The 20,052-nt window shown below is 49.0% G+C and overlaps 1 protein-coding gene and 1 long non-coding RNA gene across 6 annotated transcripts in view; one reads left to right on the plus strand and one right to left on the minus strand.

Annotated features, from left to right (window-relative positions):
• FMNL1 (formin like 1) overlaps positions 1-20,052 on the minus strand; it is a 1,060,054-nt gene that overhangs the window by 982,135 nt on the left and 57,867 nt on the right. The gene's annotated exons all lie outside the window — the stretch shown is intronic.
• Positions 1-20,052, plus strand: part of LOC146870934 (uncharacterized) — a 158,711-nt gene that overhangs the window by 115,399 nt on the left and 23,260 nt on the right. For all 4 annotated transcript variants that reach the window (XR_014979829.1, XR_014979831.1, XR_014979832.1 and 1 more), the window contains exon 2: positions 16,866-17,033. This is a non-coding gene — a long non-coding RNA (uncharacterized LOC146870934). The remainder of the gene's footprint in view (positions 1-16,865; positions 17,034-20,052) is intronic.

Raw genomic sequence — 20,052 nt, forward strand, 5'->3', positions numbered from 1 at the left:
TATGGCCGCAACTTCTTCAGAGCCCATACCACTGCAAAGGCTTCACGCTCTATTGCACTCCACTTCTGTTCCCTGGGAAGTAGTCTCCGGGATAGGAAGACCACGGGTTGATCCAGACCCTCTTCGTTGAGTTGCGATAACACTGCCCCAATGCCATGTTCTGATGCATCTGTCTGGACAATGAACTTCTTGGAAAAGTCTGGGGCCCTTAAGACCGGGGCCTCGCACATGGCTTTCTTCAATTTCTCAAAGGCTTGCTGACAAGCCTCCGTCCAGACTACCCGTCGAGGTTGTTTCTTGGACGTGAGCTCCGTGAGAGGGGCTACGATGGTACCGTACCCCTTCACGAAGCGGCGATAGTATCCCGTGAGGCCCAAAAATGCTCGGACCTCAGTCTGTGTCTTGGGGGGTTCCCAGGCCATGATGGCCTCGATCTTCGCCTGGAGGGGTTGCACCGTTCCCCTACCCACCAAGTGTCCAAGGTACACTACCGACCCCTGCCCGATCTGGCACTTGCTGGCCTTGATCGTCAATCCAGCTTGTCTCAGGGCCTGGAGAACAGCTTGCAGGTGACGCAAGTGATCCTCCCAGCTGTTACTGAAGACGGCTATGTCATCCAGATAAGCAGCAGAGAAACTCTCCATTCCGGTGAGGATCTGGTTTACCAGGCGCTGAAACGTGGCAGGTGCGTTCTTGAGCCCAAAGGGCATCACACAGAACTGGTAGTGGCCATTGGGCGTGGAGAAGGCTGACCTTTCCCTTGCTCCATCAGTCAACGAGATCTGCCAGTACCCTGAAGTAAGGTCAAAGGTACTTAGATATTGGGCAGCTCCCAGCCGGTCAATCAATTCATCCGCCCTAGGGATCGGATGAGCATCAGTTTTTGTCACTGAATTCAGTCCCCGGTAGTCCACACAGAACCTCAGTTCTGGTTGGGCACCCGGTGGTGCAGCTTTCGGTACTAACACCACCGGACTAGACCAGGGGCTGCTAGAAGGTTCAATCACTCCTAGCTCCAGCATCTTAGTGACTTCACTATGAATGCTGGCCTTCACCTTGTCTGACATCCGGTAGATCTTGGACTTCACAGGTGGGCTGTCTCCTGTGTCCACGTCATGGACGCACAGGTGAGTCCTACCCGGGACAAGGGAGAACAACGCAGAGTACTGCCCCAGGGCCTGGCGACAGTCCTCCTGCTGTTCAGGAGTTAGAGATGGGGAGAGAATCACTCCCTCCACCGACCCATCCTTTTCCTGAGACGCAAACAAATCAGGGAGAGGCTCGCTTTCCACGTCCTCTCCTCCGTCAGTCACCATCATCAAGATGACTTCGGGCCTCTCGTGGTGGGGTTTGAGGCGGTTGGCATGCAGCACCCGCAGGGGCTGACGAGGGGTCTTCAGGTCCACCAAGTAGGTAGCCTTACCCTTCTTCTCCAACACCTCAAAGGGTCCTGACCAGCGATCCTGGAGGGCGCTAAGCTCTCCCGGTTCGATCACCCACACCTTCTGGCCAGGCTCCAACTCCACCGGGTGAGCGTTGTGGTCATACCACGCCTTCATTACTGCTTGGCTGGCTTCCAAGTTGTCAGAAGCTTGCTTCCACAACTTAGCCATTTGGCTCCGGAAGGCCAGCATGTAGCTCACCACATCCTGGGGGAGCTTTCTGGGAGTTCTTTCCCATCCGTCTCTCACCAGGTTAAGAGGTCCACGTACAGGGTGCCCATACAGAAGCTCGAAGGGGCTGAAGCCCACTCCCTTCTGTGGCACTTCCCTGTAGGAAAAAAGTAAACAGGGTAGGAGGACGTCCCATTTCCTCCGCAGGCTTTCAGGCAGACTTCTGATCATGCCTTTTAAGGTTTTGTTAAACCTTTCCACTAGACCATTGGTCTGGGGGTGGTAAGGAGTTGTGAACCGGTAGGTCACTCCACACTCCTTCCACATTGCCCGCATATATGCTGACATGAAGTTGGTCCCCCTGTCGGACACAACTTCCTTGGGAAAACCCACTCGGGTAAAGATTCCCATCAGGGCCCTAGCCACAACAGGTGCTGTTATGGTCCTCAGAGGTATTGCCTCTGGGTACCGTGTGGCATGATCCACCAGAACCAGGATAAACCTGTGACCAGCTGTAGTTGGTGGATCTAATGGACCCACAATGTCGATGCCCACCCTTTCAAAGGGGGTGCTAACGACAGGAAGTGGTTCCAGGGGAGCTTTCAGCTTCACCCCTGTTTTCCCACTGGCTTGGCAAGACACACATGTCCGGCAGTAGGTATCGGACGACACTTTCATCTGAGGCCAATAAAAGTGTGGGACAAGACGGGCGAAGGTCTTGTCTTGCCCCAGGTGTCCTGCCAAGGGGATCTCGTGAGCCAACTCTAAAAGGAAGGCTCGATAACGTTGAGGAACTACCAAGGCTCGTGACGATCCATGTAGGGGTGCCTTGGGTTCACTGTAGAGGAGGCCATCCTCCCAGTAAACACTGTAGTTCCCTTCAACGTTCCCTGCTGCCTGGGCTTCGGCCTGTCGCCTCAGCCCCTCAAGGGTAGGGCACTCCCTCTGGCCCTGGCAGAATTCCTCCCTGGACGGGCCTCCCTCCACGTGCCACTCGGCCGGGATGGGTAAGTCCTCCAGGTTGGTAACATCCCCCTCCGCAGACTCCTGGCCCACCACCTCCGGTGGCCTATCCGTCCTACGGGGTGGAGACGCCGAGGCAGGCTCCTCCTGTCCTCGGTTCTTCCCTTGACTGGCAGCTGGCTGGGCCTTTGTTCCAGGCTCCAGCCGGAATGAACTCCCTCTTCGGGTAGTCGCGGACCTTGTGCTAACACAGGCCCAGTCAGGTGTACCCAGCATCTCGGTATGAGTCCGGTATTCCACCTCCTTCCAAGCGTTGTGCTCCATGTCATTGCCCAGCAGACAATCGACTGGCACGGCAGGGCTTACGGCAACTCGAAGTGAACCTGCAACCCCCCCCCATTCAAAGGGAACCTCGGCCACTGGATAGTGACCTGTTCTGCCGTCAGCCATCGCGGCTGGGTGAAGTACATCGGGAATTACCTGCTCTGGAGACACCAGCTGGCTACGCACCATAGTCATACTGGCTCCTGTGTCTCTCAGAGCCTCCCCTCTTTGGCCGTTGATGGTGATCCACTGCCCATACTTTGCGGTATTTGCGGGCACCTGGATCTTAGGAACCATCTCCCGTTCTCCCAGGGACACTAAAGTGACACCCGCCCACTCCCTTCCCTTAGTTAAGGGCATCTCCTCCCCGAGCACTACACTAGCTACTCCGGGGGGCTTTCCTCCAGTGGGAGGGGGTGATCGTTTCTGACACTTCGGATCTCCTTTATAGTGTCCAACGCCACCGCACTCGTAGCAATGGACAACCCTTGGCTGCTGACTCTGGCCAGGATTAGGGTTTCTGGGTGGGTTAGCCTTAGAGGTGAATCCTGTTCCCTTCCCTTGGAAGTTATTTTGGGGGCCTTTGGAGAACTCCTTTTTCTTTTCCCCTCCTTCTTTCTTCTGGGGGGCGCCCTGTCCGGCCTTTTGAGTATCCCCTCCAGTCCCCCTTGTGGACACCCGGGTACTAGCCCAAATGTCCGCCTCCTCAGCAAGCTTCCGGGGGCTGGTCAGCTTGCTATCCACCAGGTGTTGCCGCAGTTCAGGGAAACATTTCTCGAGTAGGTGTTCCTTCAGTACTAGGTCAAACAGCTCCTCGTAGTTCCTTACTTCACTGCCCTGAATCCAACCTTCCAGTGCCTTCTTTGCATAGTCCAGGAAGTCCACCCAATTCTGTGTGCCCAGCTTGTGACTACCCCTGAACTTCTGTCTGTACTTTTCAGGTGTTAGTCCAAACTTTCTGATGAGCGCCAGTTTCATGGTGGGGTAGTGGGTCTGCTCATCCTCTTCGAGGGCCAATAAAGCATCCCTACCAGCTGGAGGCATGTACCTATACAATCCTCCTCCCCAATACTTCACTGGAACCCCATGGGCCCTCAACGAGACCTCATAGGCTGCTAGCCACTTGGCGATGTCATCACCCACCCCATAGCTAGCTACTATGTCCTTTGGCAGGTAAGGTTTGGGTTCCCTGGTGGACTCTTGGATTTGGCTGCCACCATTAGGAACAGTTGGTGCCCCAATTCTTAGGATCTGAAGCTCTATCTCTTTCAGTCTTATCTCATGAGCCATCCTCTCTTTCTCCGTCTCATGAGCCAACCTCTGTTCCTCCTTCTCCTTCTCCTTCTCCAGCTTTGCTAAATCCCATGTGAGCTGTCTTTTCTCTCTCCGATCTGCTAACTCCACGCTGGATAAGCCCCCGCTAGAGACAGTGCTGCCCTTCCTAGAAAGTGTCCTGGGCCCTGCTGACAGGTTCCCCACCTCCGGTTGGTACATCTCAGCCCCCTCGGGGTCAGGCTCTCCATCCCTGTCTTCCTCCTCAGCCTTGCTTTCTCGGCGTGCCTCCCCCCAAGCCCTTAAGCTGGTTTGGAGTGCACCCTTCTTTGCTCCTGGGGGACAGTACACCCCCTCCCGCTGGCAAAACTCCCTGAGTTGGGCCACAGTGTACGTTTCTAAATCTTCCAGTACAAACTCCATCTTGCCCACTCAGGTTAGAGGTCAGGTTTTGTGCAGTAACAATGCAGGGGGGTACCTTTAGTAATACCTCCTCCCACCACCAGAGTAAATTTGGAAAAAACAAAAACCCACAATTTGGAAGGCCGCTGTGAGAAAACTCCCGGTGTAGGCCTATGGACTACCCACAGTTATTGTTGAGTATATGTAGGCACAGCTCTATCCCACCACTGAGCACCAATTTATGTTGGAAACAGCCCCACTCCCACTCCGCAGGGTGGTGGTGGACCTTCCCAACACAATGGGGTAGCTTGGCTCGAGTGGTCAGGAAACAGGCGCAGTGCTAAGCATACAATATACCCATACAATAACCATGCGTGCATCCGTTCCAAAAACGACTCTACACCGTAAAAATTATGAAAATATTCTTTCTTTATCTTTTTCTCTTAGTTGCTGATTGGAAAAATAAATAAGACAATCACAATATACAAATTTAAATAGTGCAGGTCAAATAAATACTGGCTGTTTGATGAAATAAATAGGGGTGATCATAAATAACAGGGCATAAATACAAGTGCAATATATACAGACAATTAAATACTTTGAGGCAATAAATACTGTACCAATAATTATTGTACACCAACAAGTCCTGAGGACCTATAAATATAGTGCAGCAATAAATAGGTAAAAACTCAATAAATACAGTACCCCCAATAAATAATTAAAAGTATACAGCAACACTCATGTAATCAGATGACACTTCAATTCTTAAGGGCTGATTTGGCCCAGGCACAGCTTGTAGGGTTGTGGAAGGCTTGAGGGGGGCTACTCCCTGGCTGGGACAAGGCTGAGGCCTAAGCTGAGGTAGATCAAAGGGGGGAATACCAGTGCCCTGGCTTTCTCTCTCCACACAACCTCTCTAGGTTAGTCCCAGTTCACCCCAGGCACAGTCAGGTGGGTTTCAGCACCTCCCTAGCCCCTTAGAGCAGTCTCTCAGGTCTCCACAGGGCCTTAGGCGCCCTCTACTCCACTTACTGCCCTTTTTCTGATGTTCCGACGCCGCTGGAGTCGTGTCGACGCCGTGAGGCGGTTCCGGTTCGGTCTCGGCGGCCTCGGCACAATGTCAGTTCTTTGACGACGCCGGCAGGCGGTTCCGGTCCGATGTCGGTGGCCTCGGTTCGATCTCGACCTCCGATTCGACGGCGTCGGGCAGTCTCTTCACGATGTCGACTTCGGGCGGCTCCGGTCCGATGGCGCTCTCGGCTCCGATGACGTCGGCTGGCCTGGCCTCGATGTCGACTTCCGGCGACTCCGGGGTGCGATCCTCACCCCCGACCTCCGGTGCTCCTCCTCTCAGGTTCCGGGCGACTCCGGAGTGCGATCCTCACTCCCGACCTCCGGTTCACCTCTACCTCGGTCTCCGACGACTCCGGAGGGCGGACTTCACTCCTCCGATGACGCCGCTCGCTCGACCTCGGTTCACTTCCTCCTCGACCTCTGGTATTCCTCTCGACCCCCGTCGGCGCCCTCTCACGACCTCAGGCGGCTCCGGGTACGACGTCTGCTACTTCAGTCAGCGCCGCTTCTCCACCTCGGGCTCCAGGTCTTCAGGCTACTCGACACCGGACTCCAGGGAAACCAGTTCTCAGGTCAGAATCTTGCTGTTTTCTTGGTTCTAAGGCCTGTTCCTGCTGTCCAGGTCCTTAGGATGGTTTTCTTCTGTCTTCTTCCCACACAGGGCTATAGGCTGGGATCCATCAGTAGGGACAAGTATCAAGGGTGGGTTTATGGACCCCACTCCAGGCACAAGTTTCCACCCCTGCTGCTTCACTCCTTCCTCCTTCACTGTTGTGCTCCTCTCTCTTCACCAGTCAGGTGCCAACTGCCAGCTCCAACTGCCAACTGCCTCTCTTATCCTCCCAACATTCTAAACCGCCTCCAACGGTCACAGGGTTCTGGAAGCTCCTGGAATGTTCTGGAAGGTGCTGGTAGGTTCCAGTGGATGCTGGTGATGTCACAGGTGGCCACCATTTTGTGCTCCAGGCCCTCAGACAGAAGTTTCAGGGGTAGCTAAAATGGTTCCCTGAATCTGTAGCAACACGAAAAAGTCTGGTGGTTCCCAAAAAGGAAAAATTCAAACAGGGTTTGAGGCAAAAGTGGGACAAAATAAATAATGATGAGGAGGGACCACCCAAAGGGCTGACAGGTCTAACAAACACCATATAAAAGCATGATGATTTTTGACTCAGCAGGTGTGAAATTTAAGGATAACCATTGATCTTTGCAGTTTAAAAAAAAAATGTATGTACAAGAAGCTGTAAAATATTAATTTTGTTTAGTTTTTTGTTGTATAGAAGAAAAAATTTACATATATGTCAATAGAGTTAACCTTTTAATTGTACATAAATGTAGATATTTTGTGAATATGTTTGTAAATATTATGTATCTATTTGTCTGTAGCCCTGAAGAAGTCCTCCGGGACGATACGCGTCGGCTACGTTGTATGTGTCCTTTTATATATGAAAAAAGAGAAGAACTCAATAAAGAAAAAAAAAAATTGAAACAACACCTGCTGAATGGACAGACATATTTTATGATCATAATCTAAAATGACTATGTGGAGTGCTGGATCACAGTGATGTGTTTACAATTTGTAGGATCTCTGATCCTAAGGGGGTTTAGGGGTATTTAACCTCATGATCCTTGGCACCCAAAAAGGTATACTTTTGACCTGATTTTGATAATAAGTGCAATCATTCTCTTCCTTATACCCCGTTTCTTTTGTGTATTGTTATTATTTTGGACCAGAGTGGCGCAAGTGAGACTATCATTTCTTTAAAGAAGTTGGGGGGGAGTGGGTCATTGTAGTGGTTGGATGGTTTAAGGGTGGAGAGAAAGTTGCGGCTGGAAATGTAATTGAGGGGAGTGAAATGACTCCATGAGGCATTGTTTTTGAGAGAGAGGACCTGATGCGGGGGCAGGAGAGTGGAGACAGGGTCGTCAGGAGGGGACGCGAGAGTTAGCACAGTAGACCTTAGGTCTGATTCGATTTTGTTAGTCTTTTCAAGGAAGAATTCAGCCATCACATCGCAATTTGGTTGCGTGAAAGCTGAGATTGGGTAGCAGTGTTATTGGATTGAGATTTGATGAGCTCAAAAAGTCGTTTTGAGCGATTTTTGGCACTGTCACTGGTGTTTGAAGAAGTTGGATTTCGTCGTTCTTATGAGTTTGTTGTATCTACTTCTTTGTGATCTAAGAAATTTTAGATGATCTGTGGAGGGAGAGGATCTCCACTAGCGTTCAGCTAGTCTAGGACTGCGTGTGGCAGCATTAAGTCTGTCATTGAACCATGGTTTAGAGTCTTTAATGGGAGTTCTTTTTAATTGAAGGGGAGCCGTATCGTTCAAGGCAGAAAGCATGGTGTTGTTATAATGGTCGGTAAGGTCGTGCACGTTAATCATGTTGGAGGGCGGGGGAAGGGAGAGATTGCAGCGTTTTCTCAGCTTATTAACGCATGTGGTGTGGAGCGGTCTTTTCCACTGTTTAAGTTTGAGTGGTTGACACGATTTGTGGTTCCAGCTTTCAGTTATCAGGAAGTTGATAAAATGATGGTCAGACCAGTCAAAGGGGAGAATGTATTCGAGTTGAATGGAATTGTGGTTGGAGATGATGAGATCAAGTGTCGAGCCTAAGTTGTGGGTAGGGGTGTCGCAGAATTGGGTAAGAGACATGTCAGTAAGGTAATTTTTGAAGGTTGTGACAACCTGATCGTGTGGGTCATTCCAGTGGAGATTGAAGTCACCAAGGAAGATCTGGGGGGAGTGTCTGTCGAAGTTGGAGGAGATGATTTACATAACCTGTTCGATTAGAAGGAGGTTATCACCCGGGGGGTGGTAGAAGATGTGAAGGCTGCATAAGGGTTTGAGAGTGCTGGTGATATCTATGCAGAGGTATTCGCAGGAGGAGAGATTGGCAGAAGGGGACTGTTTTGCTGAGAGAGAGTTGTGGAAGATGCAGGCAATGCCACCTCCCAATTTATTAGCTCGGTCGAGTCTGATAATGTTGTGACTAGGAGGGACTAATAGGTCAATGATAGGGCCAGAGGAGTCGTTGAGCCATGTTTCTGTGAGGATAAGAAGGTCTAGGTCTTGGGCTAGGATGAGATCTGCCAGGTCAGTGGCATGTTTCACCACTGATCTGCAGTTAATTAGCATGCATTTCAGATGTGATTTGGGAAGTATCAGTGAGCGCGGGGTGTGTGGTGGGGATCTGCAAGAGGTTATTGGCGTTAATGGTATTGGCGTTGAGCTTGGTCGTTCTATGTGGGTTGGGCGAGATGGTTCGAATGGGTTCCGAAATTACCGTGTTTAGGGAGTGTAGGGTTATGAACAATTAGAGGGGGTGTTAAGGAACATAGAGCAGGGCCAGACATGGTAGAAGGAGGGGAGGTGTAATTGAGGGAGAGAATGTAATCTTCAGAGTATGGGGAGGTGTACTCAAGGAGTAGGGAAATAATATCTGGTTCTGGATAAGGATTAAAGGATCTGGTAGGTCGAGACGGAGCGTTAGGGTAGGGGGTGGTGTTCGAGATTAGGGTGGAGGGTTTCGGGCAGATCAAATGTGGGAACTCGATTGTAGGCATGTTGGAGGAGAGTTGGGGGATCTCACATGTGGACATTTTGGGCGAGAGATCATGGGCTAGCTCTTCTGTAGCCTTTATGAGTTTAAGGATGGTAGTTTTGAGAGTTAGCAGTTCGTGGTTTATAGTCTTAAGTTTAGAAGCTGGATCAGAGTGAGGAATATGGGTCACATTGAGGTGAGGTGGGGGATTTGTCAATGGGGAGGTGGACGGGAGGGTTGTGGGGAGTCCACTAGGGGAGAGTTCCATTTCCGAGGTAATGGAGCATGAGGTGAGAGGATGATGTGGGGGAGGTCAGGGGAAGGGAAGTTGGTGGAGATCGTGTGTGGGCAAGCCTGCAGTCTAGTGATGGAGTTATGTAGGCAGGGCCTAGCGGGAGAGGGGATGGGGGAAATGACGGGAAGGTGGTCAGAGTGGGGGAGAACAGGTGCACTTAGATTATAGGTCAAGGTCTGGTCAGGGCGTGTCATGGTGGGTGAGATAGGGGAGCCAGGTGTTTGGGAAGCTGTGGTGAAGTGGGGCTTGAACCGGGTGGGAGAAGCAGTCCTTCGGGTGTGGCTCGGTAAAGAGGGTTCATGGACCTCCTGAGTTGGGGAAGGTTCGTAACAGGATTGAGTAGTAGAGACACTAGGAATCAAAGATCTTTTAAAGAGTGTGAACTTATCATCAAAGATGTCCAGACAGCGATCGGAGGCCTGAATAAGGATAGTTCCATTGTTGTAGATGGATATAGTGGCATTTGCTCTGAAAGTGGGAGACTTTGTGACCAAAAGTCGCAGACCGTGCGAGAATTTTTTAGTTTAAGTTATTCTGAGTAGGGAGTGGAATGTAGCTCTCCACTCACCTCTTCTTTTAGTGTAGAAAATATGTAGGCAGTCAATGTTTGATTCCCTCAGCACATGGCAAAAGGAAGCTAAACAGAGATTAATAAAAGCAGAGAAGGAGGCCTGGAAGAGAAAACCCAGTGACCCAGAAAGCTGTAGCGTATGATAGCGAGAAAACTGAAAAATTGAATAGAGTGTGCTGATAGAAAATTTTGGTTGCAATGTGAAAAGTCTTATGTTGCTCAAAAAGGAAATGATGCATTTGTCGAAGAATTGTTAGATTCTCGACCTCTAACCCCATACGCCCCGCAGAGAATACACCCTGCCATGCCCCAACCTCAGCCATCCGTTCCTTCTGTCTCTGCTGTTTCTGTTTCTTCTGTTATTGATACAAAAGGGGGTGGTGATGGACGGAGCATCAGAACCAATCAAACACTCACACCCAGTCAACAGATCTGGGTTTGATCCATCACCGTTCTTTAGCCCACTTTGCCACCCCAGTTCAGACATGGCCATATGCAAATCAGTCTGACCCTGAGCCTCATGGGAACAGTCCAGCCCGAACTGCCAAGCCATGCCTTCCCTGGACCGGAAACAAGCTTCCTAGGACCGGTTTCTGGCATTTCAGCCGTCTTCAGCCAGGCTTGCTTGAATCCAGTGGCAAAGTGAGCAAGGGACTCACGTCTGAGCATACCCTGCCAACTTATGGCGAACAAAGCGGTACAAAAGGGGGTGGTGATGGACGGAGCATCAGAACCAATTAAACACTCACAGCCAGTCAATAGATCTGGGTTTGATCCATCACCGTTCTTTAGCCCACTCTGCCACCCCAGTTCAGACATGGTCCTAGGAAACTTGTTTCCGGTCCAGGGAAGACATGGCTTGGCAGTTCGGGCTGGACTGTTCCCATGAGGCACAGGGTCAGACTGATTTGCATATGGCCATGTCTGAACTGGGGTGGCAGAGTGGGCTAAAGAACGGTGATGGATTAAACCCAGATCAGTTGACTGGGGGTGAGTGCTTGCAATGTTCAACACTCCGTCCATCATTTCCTTTGGTTTTTGCTTTGTTCGCCATAAGTTGGCAGGGTATGCTTAGACGTGAGTCCCTTGCTCACTTTGCCACTGGATCCAAGCAAGCCTGGCTGAAGACGGCTGAATTGCCAGAAACCGGTCCTAGGAAGCTTGTTTCCGGTCCAGGGAAGACATGGCTTGGCAGTTCGGGCTGGACTGTTCCCATGAGGCACAGGGTCAGACTGATTTGCATATGGCCATGTCTGAACTGGGGTGGCAGAGTGGGCTAAAGAACGGTGATGGATTAAACCCAGATCAGTTGACTGGGGGTGAGTGCTTGCAATGTTCAACACTCCGTCCATCATTTCCTTTGGTTTTTGCTTTGTTCGCCATAAGTTGGCAGGGTATGCTTAGACGTGAGTCCCTTGCTCACTTTGCCACTGGATTCAAGCAAGCCTGGCTGAAGACGGCTGAAATGCCAGAAACCGGTCCTAGGAAGCTTGTTTCCGGTCCAGGGAAGACATGACTTGGCAGTTCGGGCTGGACTGTTCCCATGAGGCACAGGGTCAGACTGATTTGCATATGGCCATGTCTGAACTGGGGTGGCAGAGTGGGCTAAAGAACGGTGATGGATTAAACCCAGATCAGTTGACTGGGGGTGAGTGCTTGCAATGTTCAACACTCCGTCCATCATTTCCTTTGGTTTTTTCTTCTGTTATTGATCCAGCTGCTTTGGCCACTGCGTCGCCTGTCCTTCCTTTGGTTTTGCCTTCTGTGCCTGCGATGACTGCTAGTGTTCCTGTTACGCCTATTGTTTCAGCATCTCTCTCTCCAGCTATTACCCCTACCACACAGCCATTAGCGACATTGGTGCCCGTTCCCTCTGTTACTACTTGTAGGAGAGTAGGATCTGCACTTATGTTGCCCCCACTTTTTTTCTGATGTATACACTGGTTTCTGGCTGTAGTCAGGCTGGGTCCCTGCTAATCAGTGCCCCAGTCTCTCTGTTCTCTCTAAACGACTTGGAGTGCATATTAGATGCACTAGTGATTGGAAACTGTGGTGCCTTGTGAGCCCCTTGTATATGGTACCTTAGGTACCAAGGGCATAGGTACTTTACAGGCCTACCAGGGGCTGAAGCATGTATTATGCCACCCCTGGGAAGCAGACTAAATCTGACACCTCGGGCCTGCTACTGCAGCCTGGGTGAGGTAGTGTTAGCACTCTTCACAGAGGTATAGGTTCCTATATCTCACCATACACACACATATAAACCTATCAGTCACCCCTACAGCAGGCCCTAACAATCCTGAGGGCAGGGTGCTTGGTTTACTATGTGAGGGGGTGCTTCTGCATGAGCAGGACCCCTCTGCAGCTGGCAGGGTCTATTCCCTGTGGCTGTTTGTGGATGTGGTTAAACCATATACTCAAGTGCATTATAACCTCCCGGTTAATGCTAACTTTGGAATGACTGCATCAAAACATGTCGTGTTTGGTGTCAAACATCTTGGAATGATACCCCCACACCAGTAACTGGTGTGGGAGTATGATCCCACCTTTCTAGAGGGGATGACATGTACCCACTGTGGAAACACGGTAGAAATCTGAAAGAGCCCTGGCATCACAAAATGGATGCCACCAGCACAGACACTGGGCTGCCCTCCTGCTGCTGACTGAAACTCACAGTGGAGAAGGCCCAACAATAGGCATCCTGTCACAGGGAGGTGTCACCACCTTCCAGACAGGATTTAGTGTATTAGAGCTGGGTGGGTGCCCTCTTAGAGTGCTTTGAAGTCCTGCACTGGGGGAGCAGTAGGCTCCTCTGTGCATATGCCAGCTCAAACCGGTTCAGGGGCTACCAGCCCCTGCTCTGGCACGAAACTGGACAAAGGGAAGTGGGTGTAACCACCCACCCCCCTGACCCTCCTAGAGGAGTGGTCATAGAGCTAGTCTCTCCCTTTCTTTTACTATAAGATAGGTACACCTTGCCATTGCAAGTTAGATATCCCTGGATGACGCTTTACAAGAAGAATCCTGGCCCTTCGATGTTCCACTACCTTTGGAAGACGGAAGAATCTCCTTTGGAGTCAAGGAGTGACTCCCCTTCTTGGCAGGCACCTGAAACTCTAATCAACGGTCGCAAACTTTCCCGCTCCCGCCGGAGTCCGACATCCCTGCAGCCCTGGAAGTAGATTTCCTGACTTCTCGACGGCCATTGTGAGTCCCCAGCAGAGCTGAGGCGAGTGGACACCACGAGTGACGAGGAACCGCAATACCTGGGAACCGTGCACCATTGTTGAGTGCAACCCCTTCACGACGTTCTATGAACTTGTGCTTTGGACCATTTGTGGCCCAAGCCTCCAGCAGGTTTTGCAGCAAAAATCAGCGGCCTACCCTGTCCCGAGTGACCGTGGGCTCCTGTGAAGCATTTCCTCAAGAGCCGTCTTTGCGATCCCTTGACCGTTGGCTAGTGGGTTTCCCGAAGTCTTTCTTATCGACTCAAAGGGCTCCCCTGGTTGCTCCAGGCCTGCCCTCACTCACCCTCACTGGGTGAGTCCCTCAGACCTTGCTGGTCTGCATCATCAACTTTCTTCACTCCACACAAGACTTGCTGTTGCCAAGGCTTGTTGGCTCCAATCCAGTTGCCAGCACCGCAGTCAGCTGCAGACGTCGTGGGACACTCGGAATCCAGCTGCTGGTCATCGTTGATTCTTGCTGGACCTCGTGAGCGAAGAGTCAAAACACCCTTGATCACCTGAAATCACCCGACATACGTGGGCATCCATCTTCCTGGCCCCGGGTCACTGGCAAGTGACTGTGAACACTGTCCCTTCAACTTTCAGGTCTTCTACATTTCGAATCCAGCCTTGGATTCCACCGGACTCTTCTTCAGTCGCCGCAAGCAGCAAGTCTTCTTTGGTCTACATCGAAAAAAGCGACGTGAACCGACACCAAAAGACACCTATGCACCCGGCTTCCCTGGGTGAGGTAACTTGTGCACTCCAGTGCCCTAGTGTGTGTTGGCCCTCGAATTACTTACCTTGTAAGTGGCTTGCTTGTAGACTTCCTTGAAGTACCCTAAAACTTTAAAAATCAAACCGCGACTCCATTGTAATCAATAGGGAACCCGCGGCTGTGTTCTCACACTGCATGCGTCTCACGTGGGTCTGTTACTTACCGGCTATCACTGCAGTCGTGAAGCCCCAGCGATTCTACAGGCCCTAGGCCTTGTCATTCTGCAAGTCGACTTTCCTAAACCTCTTTTTTAGTATATGGTTTGGTACGCCCCTAGGGCCCCAGCCATATTTGTGCTTAACTTATGGTGAAACGTTGATATTTGAATGTGTTCCTAGCTTCTAATTTCATAAAGAGATTAGTAGAGTGTGTCTAGAAATAAATACATATATATTTGATATATATACCTCTGTGGTGTCCTTTCATTTGTTAATTCAAGAGATTATAAGGTAAAACAAGCTGCTTTACATTCCTCTGAGACTTAGCCTGAAGGCTGCTCTCCACAGCTACCACTAGGATAGCTTTCTTTAAAAGTTTGTCTTAAACCTATCTATCATAAGAGTCGAATTGGACTGGTGTAAGGTGGCCACTATAACTAGTGACCAGCATATGCCATGCCAACTTCTCACACTACTCCTTCCGTTTTCCTTCATTCCCCGACGGTATTGAGTAGCGGCACGCCCGCACATGGATTAAGGGACATAGACTGGGCGACTGCTAGGGAGCGACTGGGGCAGATATTGATGTGATCTGATGTTGGAGATGAAGAGAAAAGGGTGGTAGCCAGTCAGACCGCTCAGTGGGCTTGTTACCCCATTTACAGTGTGGAGGATGTGTGGAGTGTGATGAAAGATTATGAGCTGTTTGTGCAGCAGCATGCCCTTAATCACATGTCAGCAGCTTTGATTGGACTGGGAGAACAGTGTTTTCATGATGCCACACCACAGATCATTTATGATATTAGGGACAATGTATATGCTGCTGCTATGGCACCTGGTAAGGCATTTGGTAATGTCGCAACGCTGGTCGCTTATTAAGGTAGGCTGCTTGAGAAGAGCCTGCAGACAGTATACCTGAAGTTGCAGCCCCTAGAGGATGAGGTTCTTGGGGCGGGGTCATGGAGCTGGTGGACAGGACAGAGCTCAGCATGCTGCCACCTCACATGATCATTCAGATAATAACAACTTTGATGCCAACAGGGGTGGACAGTATTATCATGATGACTATGAAGATGTTTATCGTTTTGTGATTGATTTGCGTGAAATGAATGGAGCAGTGATTCCCCAGTTTACAGCGGTTACTGACGTCCAAGATTTCTTTTTTTTTTTTTTTACTTTGATTCCTTCTTCTGCTGCTTTCTTTTCTGTCCCTGACTGGAAGCGCACGTTCTTCAGTATACCTATTCATCATGCTATCGGATATCTGCTTGGATTCTCCTGGATTTTTGGGATAACATGAGTTCACCCCCGCTGGTAGAGGTTTTAGGTTTCGCCGTGCTTCTCCCGGCTACCCTAGTATCAATAATTCGACAGTGAAAAGTATTTCTTGGCGCTACCTACAGATAACATATTGTTTCAGTATGTCGACATGGAGCTAAAGATGGCCATAAAACATCCCTTTCTAAATTTCAATACTTTCGACAGGAGGTCACCTACTTAGGTCACCTACTGTCGAAGAAGGGTAGGGGAATGACCCTGCTGTGCATGATCCTGTTGTTCATGGATGCATGTTTTGGACGCCTGAGTGTCAGCAGTCTTTTGAGCAATTAAAGGTTGTGCTTTGCTTGGCTCCTATGCTTGGTTCAGCTAATTAGTCTTTGTGCTTGATGCAAAGCCGTTCGTGTTGTACGTACACAAGGTGGCTAGTTGTGTGCGCTTTCTATTCTAACCAGAATAAATTAGAGATAAGCAATGCCTGTGTGCCTATTTTTCTGCTATCGCTTATTTCTCTGCTATCCTTAACACTACTGTGCGAGCCCTCCCGAGCTGCCTAAGAGCGGTCACGTCCTTGCCTGTCTCGATAAGGCAATAGGTCGTACTCGTACTCGATACTTCCCCAGAGACATGGTACACCATGCTGTGGATACATTTTTGAATAAGATAAAGACACAGCACCTTACCCGTGCACTTCTAACTGGCTATGAATTAGCTTGATCTGCCAAAAACATCACGATTGACAGATGTGCCACTCTGAATTCAGCCAAGTTACTGCCCCTCCCATCTGGAGAGACGAAGGGACGGGTAGACTTGACTGATGTTCTCTTGTCTGGCCTCCAAGGTGAACAATATGTCGATGTCTCCTGTTTTGAATTACCAGAGGGCACAACTACTGCTGCTTATGTTATTACAGCCCATCAGTCAGTCCGAGCAACAGAGTTAGCCGCTCTTATTAGGATATGGGAATTGCAAGTGTAATGTCCACTGAAAAGCCGCTGATGATGTAGGAAGGGTTAAGGCATTTGCAGATCAGAAGCTAAGGAGACAGCCTGAACGAAGATGAAAAAGATGTTAGTAGCAGGTCCCGCTAGGTAGGTCCCTGAAGTCACCATGCTTGAGGATGTGCTCATTAATGAGGAGGAGATACAGAGTGAGGCCACAGTAGAGATGGCAATGTGACAAGACAGTACAGCACAATCAAACAATAAGGGATGTTGGATTGATAAGTCAGGGAAGCAGAAAATGTTCCCAGGTGTATATGTTCTCCTTGTAGTCACCATGGCCCAGCCCCTATTAGTGCTAATGGTATTTTTTTTTTTTATTACTTGTGCCAGTTAACTGAAAATGTGCGTACTATTCACCAACAGGTCCGAACGACCCTGCTCTCGCACCAGTGGGACGCGAACCCGACATTCTGCCTGGAAAATATGGATGCAAATGGATTGGGAGACCGATGACGTGCTAAATACTGCGGTCCTTCCAGGAAAGACGAGCCATTAAATGTTTGCTGAACCCTCCGCGCCTGAAATCACAAGGTACAATTTGCGCCCTAAACGGAGGAATAGTGCACCAAAGGAGAAGTCAGATTAGTAGGGATGGATTGATTAGTAGGGGTGGACTATAAGAGATAGGGTGTATCTTGCATGCACCAAAGGAGAAGTCAGATTAATAGGAATGGACTGATTAGTAGGGATGGACTGTAAGAGATAGGGTGTATCTTGCCTGTGGTACCAACGGTAGTTTAGGGAGAGGCGAGATTGGTGCATTGTTCGGTCATTGGACAAGATAGACCGAACGTGCTCCCCTGGAGCGGGGTGGGTGGGGTACTTTATCCTGAGCGATGTGGGATTTCTTCAAGAGCTGGTCTGACAGCTCCTCTGCCGGTGCTCAACAGCGCCAACATTGGTGAACAATAGGAGTCGACCAGTGAGAGTCTGACGGACACTGGGAACTTGTATACTTCCCTTGCTGGAAATTGGCCCCCTTGCTTACCTATTCACCATACACCCCTTAGGCAAAATGGTTACTGACAAAGAAAAACAAGTAATTCCCCTTGTTCACGTACAAAACAATTGGTCTGCTAAGAGAAAACTGCTTTGTGCTGTTCTTGTTTTTTTGCTGTTGTTGATTTTGGGTGGGGTGTCTTGGATTTTGGAGTGTGATTGTAATGCCTCATCATGTACTACACACAAGATTGATTCTCAAGTTGGTGCAAAGAGGACAATCCCAAGTAATGTATTTCTAGATACACATAGGAAATGTTTTGGTGAAGGTACAGCTTGCTACCCTACTGAATCTGTTACGAGTTTATGGACTGCTTTCCCATTGTCACTGGTTAATTATACATATGTTCGCCCACCACAATTCGTAGAGGTAAAGGGTGAGTTCGGGATGGGATATCCCGGTTCCTGTTTGTATTATTGGAAGCCACGAGGGAAGGGATACCCAGGTTGCAAAGTTAATGTGTATTGTGACAATTTGTATATGGATGAACAGAACATTACTTTAGTGGGCTGGCATTATCAAGATTTGACAGTTACTCGAAAGGCAGGTTACTATCCCGCATGCTGTCCAATAGTACTGACGCTTTTCTATACATAAATTGTTCTGGAATGATATTGTTCAAGAATACAATGTCTTTAGTGAGAAAGAATGGTCCGAGTACAGTGAGAATGAACACCAGGTATGCTCCTGTAGATTATCAAGGTCCACTTTATGCACACCCAGGATTTTACTTTTTGTCCAATGATACTTACTCCAATGTTCATAATGGTACCGAGGACGTTGCTTTAGGAATGGTGCTTCCTCTTGGGGTGCCTTTTAAGTTTAGTAAAAACAACAGAATGCAGAACAATGTCATACATTCACCCCAGTACAGAGATCTGGGCCTAAATCCATCGTTTTTTTGCTCACCATGCCATTCCAGTTTGAACCCAGCCATATGCAATTGACCCTGTGCCTCATGGGAACAGTCCAGCCCGAACAGCCAAGCCAGGTCCTCCCTGGACTGGAAACAAGCATTGTAGGACCAGTTTCGGGGATTTACCCCTCTTCAGCCAGGATAGCTTGATTCCAGTGGCAATTGTGTGTCTTTTGTAAGTATAGTAAGCCAAATATAAGATTGGTTAAAAGGACGTAAACAAAGGAATTTTGCGACGGAGTGACAGAACTGGTGGTCAATAATTATAGTAAAGGTATCTCCTCTGGGTATATACTTTCCTCCATTATTACCTTTGGTGGTACTGAAATGGCCAGAGGTGAAAGGGCTAGGGAATATTTTGGATGCAAGCTGCAGATACTGTCTAACTCAACAGTAGCGGCCTTGCGTGACATCACCCAATTAGAAAGTATGCAAATATACTCTGAGCAAACAAGATATGCTGTTGATTTCATCCTAGCTAAGGGCGGTGGTGTGTGCGCAGTAGTAGGAGACCAGTGTGTAGTCGGGATCACAAATATGGAAAAGAATATTACCCAACACGTTTTAGATATTATGGAGAATGTCAAAGGAATGGAAAGCGGAAACTGGAGTTGGTCCCTCTTTGGTGGTTGGGGTTGGATTCTAGAAAGAGTGATCTACTTTATTGTAATTCTAATTGTCTGTTGCATTCTGGTGCAGTGTCTTCCTTTATGCTCCTCCTACTGTATAACACTCCTCACCCCTAAGCCGCAGAAGACAGTCCATGACACTGCTGCGATTATGTTGCAGAAGAACATTCACGAAATGATGCAAATAGATGAGGGCATCTTTGGTTCTACATCATTCCTTGCAACTTCTATTCCTGATACTGAATATATGGATAGTCTAGAGTGTTGATGTCCCTATACATCCCGGACCATGCCCCTAATGTATATGCTGTCATCCAGAAGTGGTATAGGCTCCCATCTGACATCCACCAAGAGAATGGTACATGGACTCGCTCTGGGTGGTTCTGGGGTCTATTCGCATCCTGGGGTTGGAAGATCCTTATCTTCCTAGTTGCAATTGCTGGCATCATTTTCACCTGGTGCTTGTATATACATTGTCTCCCTGCTTGCTGTACTTACTGTGTGAACAGACTCACACCTAAACCAAAGGTTCCAGTACATGACATTAAGACAACTGTTATGATGATGCAGGCTGTCCAAGACCTGATGTCAATAGATGGAGGTATTTTTGAATATTGATAATGCGTGTATTAACAAGTAGCAGTTGTTTTCATGATATGCGAAAACTTATTTGATTTTAGACAGTAGCAAAAAATGTTATTGAATGCTAAAAGGAGGGTCTGTTGGAATGGAAATTGTTTGTGGTCGACTTCCCTATGCATTGTATGATTTAAGTTAGCATTTGCGCCATCATTTTGTATTCAGCCGCCATTTTGTACCAAGATTCAAACTAAGCTTCTGCCTCATTCGGTCTGCCTCAGCAGAAAGCAGCCTCTGTGTTTTTTTTCTATTTCCCCAAGGTTGAGCTTCGCTGTACTAATGAATAGACTGTTTTGTCATTACATACCTTTCCTGTTAGATAGGCTTGCTCCCACCCTTAGAGTGGGGGGCACTGGCAGAGTAACC

The sequence above is a fragment of the Triturus cristatus genome, chromosome 1_1 (genome assembly GCF_964204655.1).
Source record: "Triturus cristatus chromosome 1_1, aTriCri1.1, whole genome shotgun sequence".
Taxonomy (NCBI): domain Eukaryota; kingdom Metazoa; phylum Chordata; class Amphibia; order Caudata; family Salamandridae; genus Triturus; species Triturus cristatus.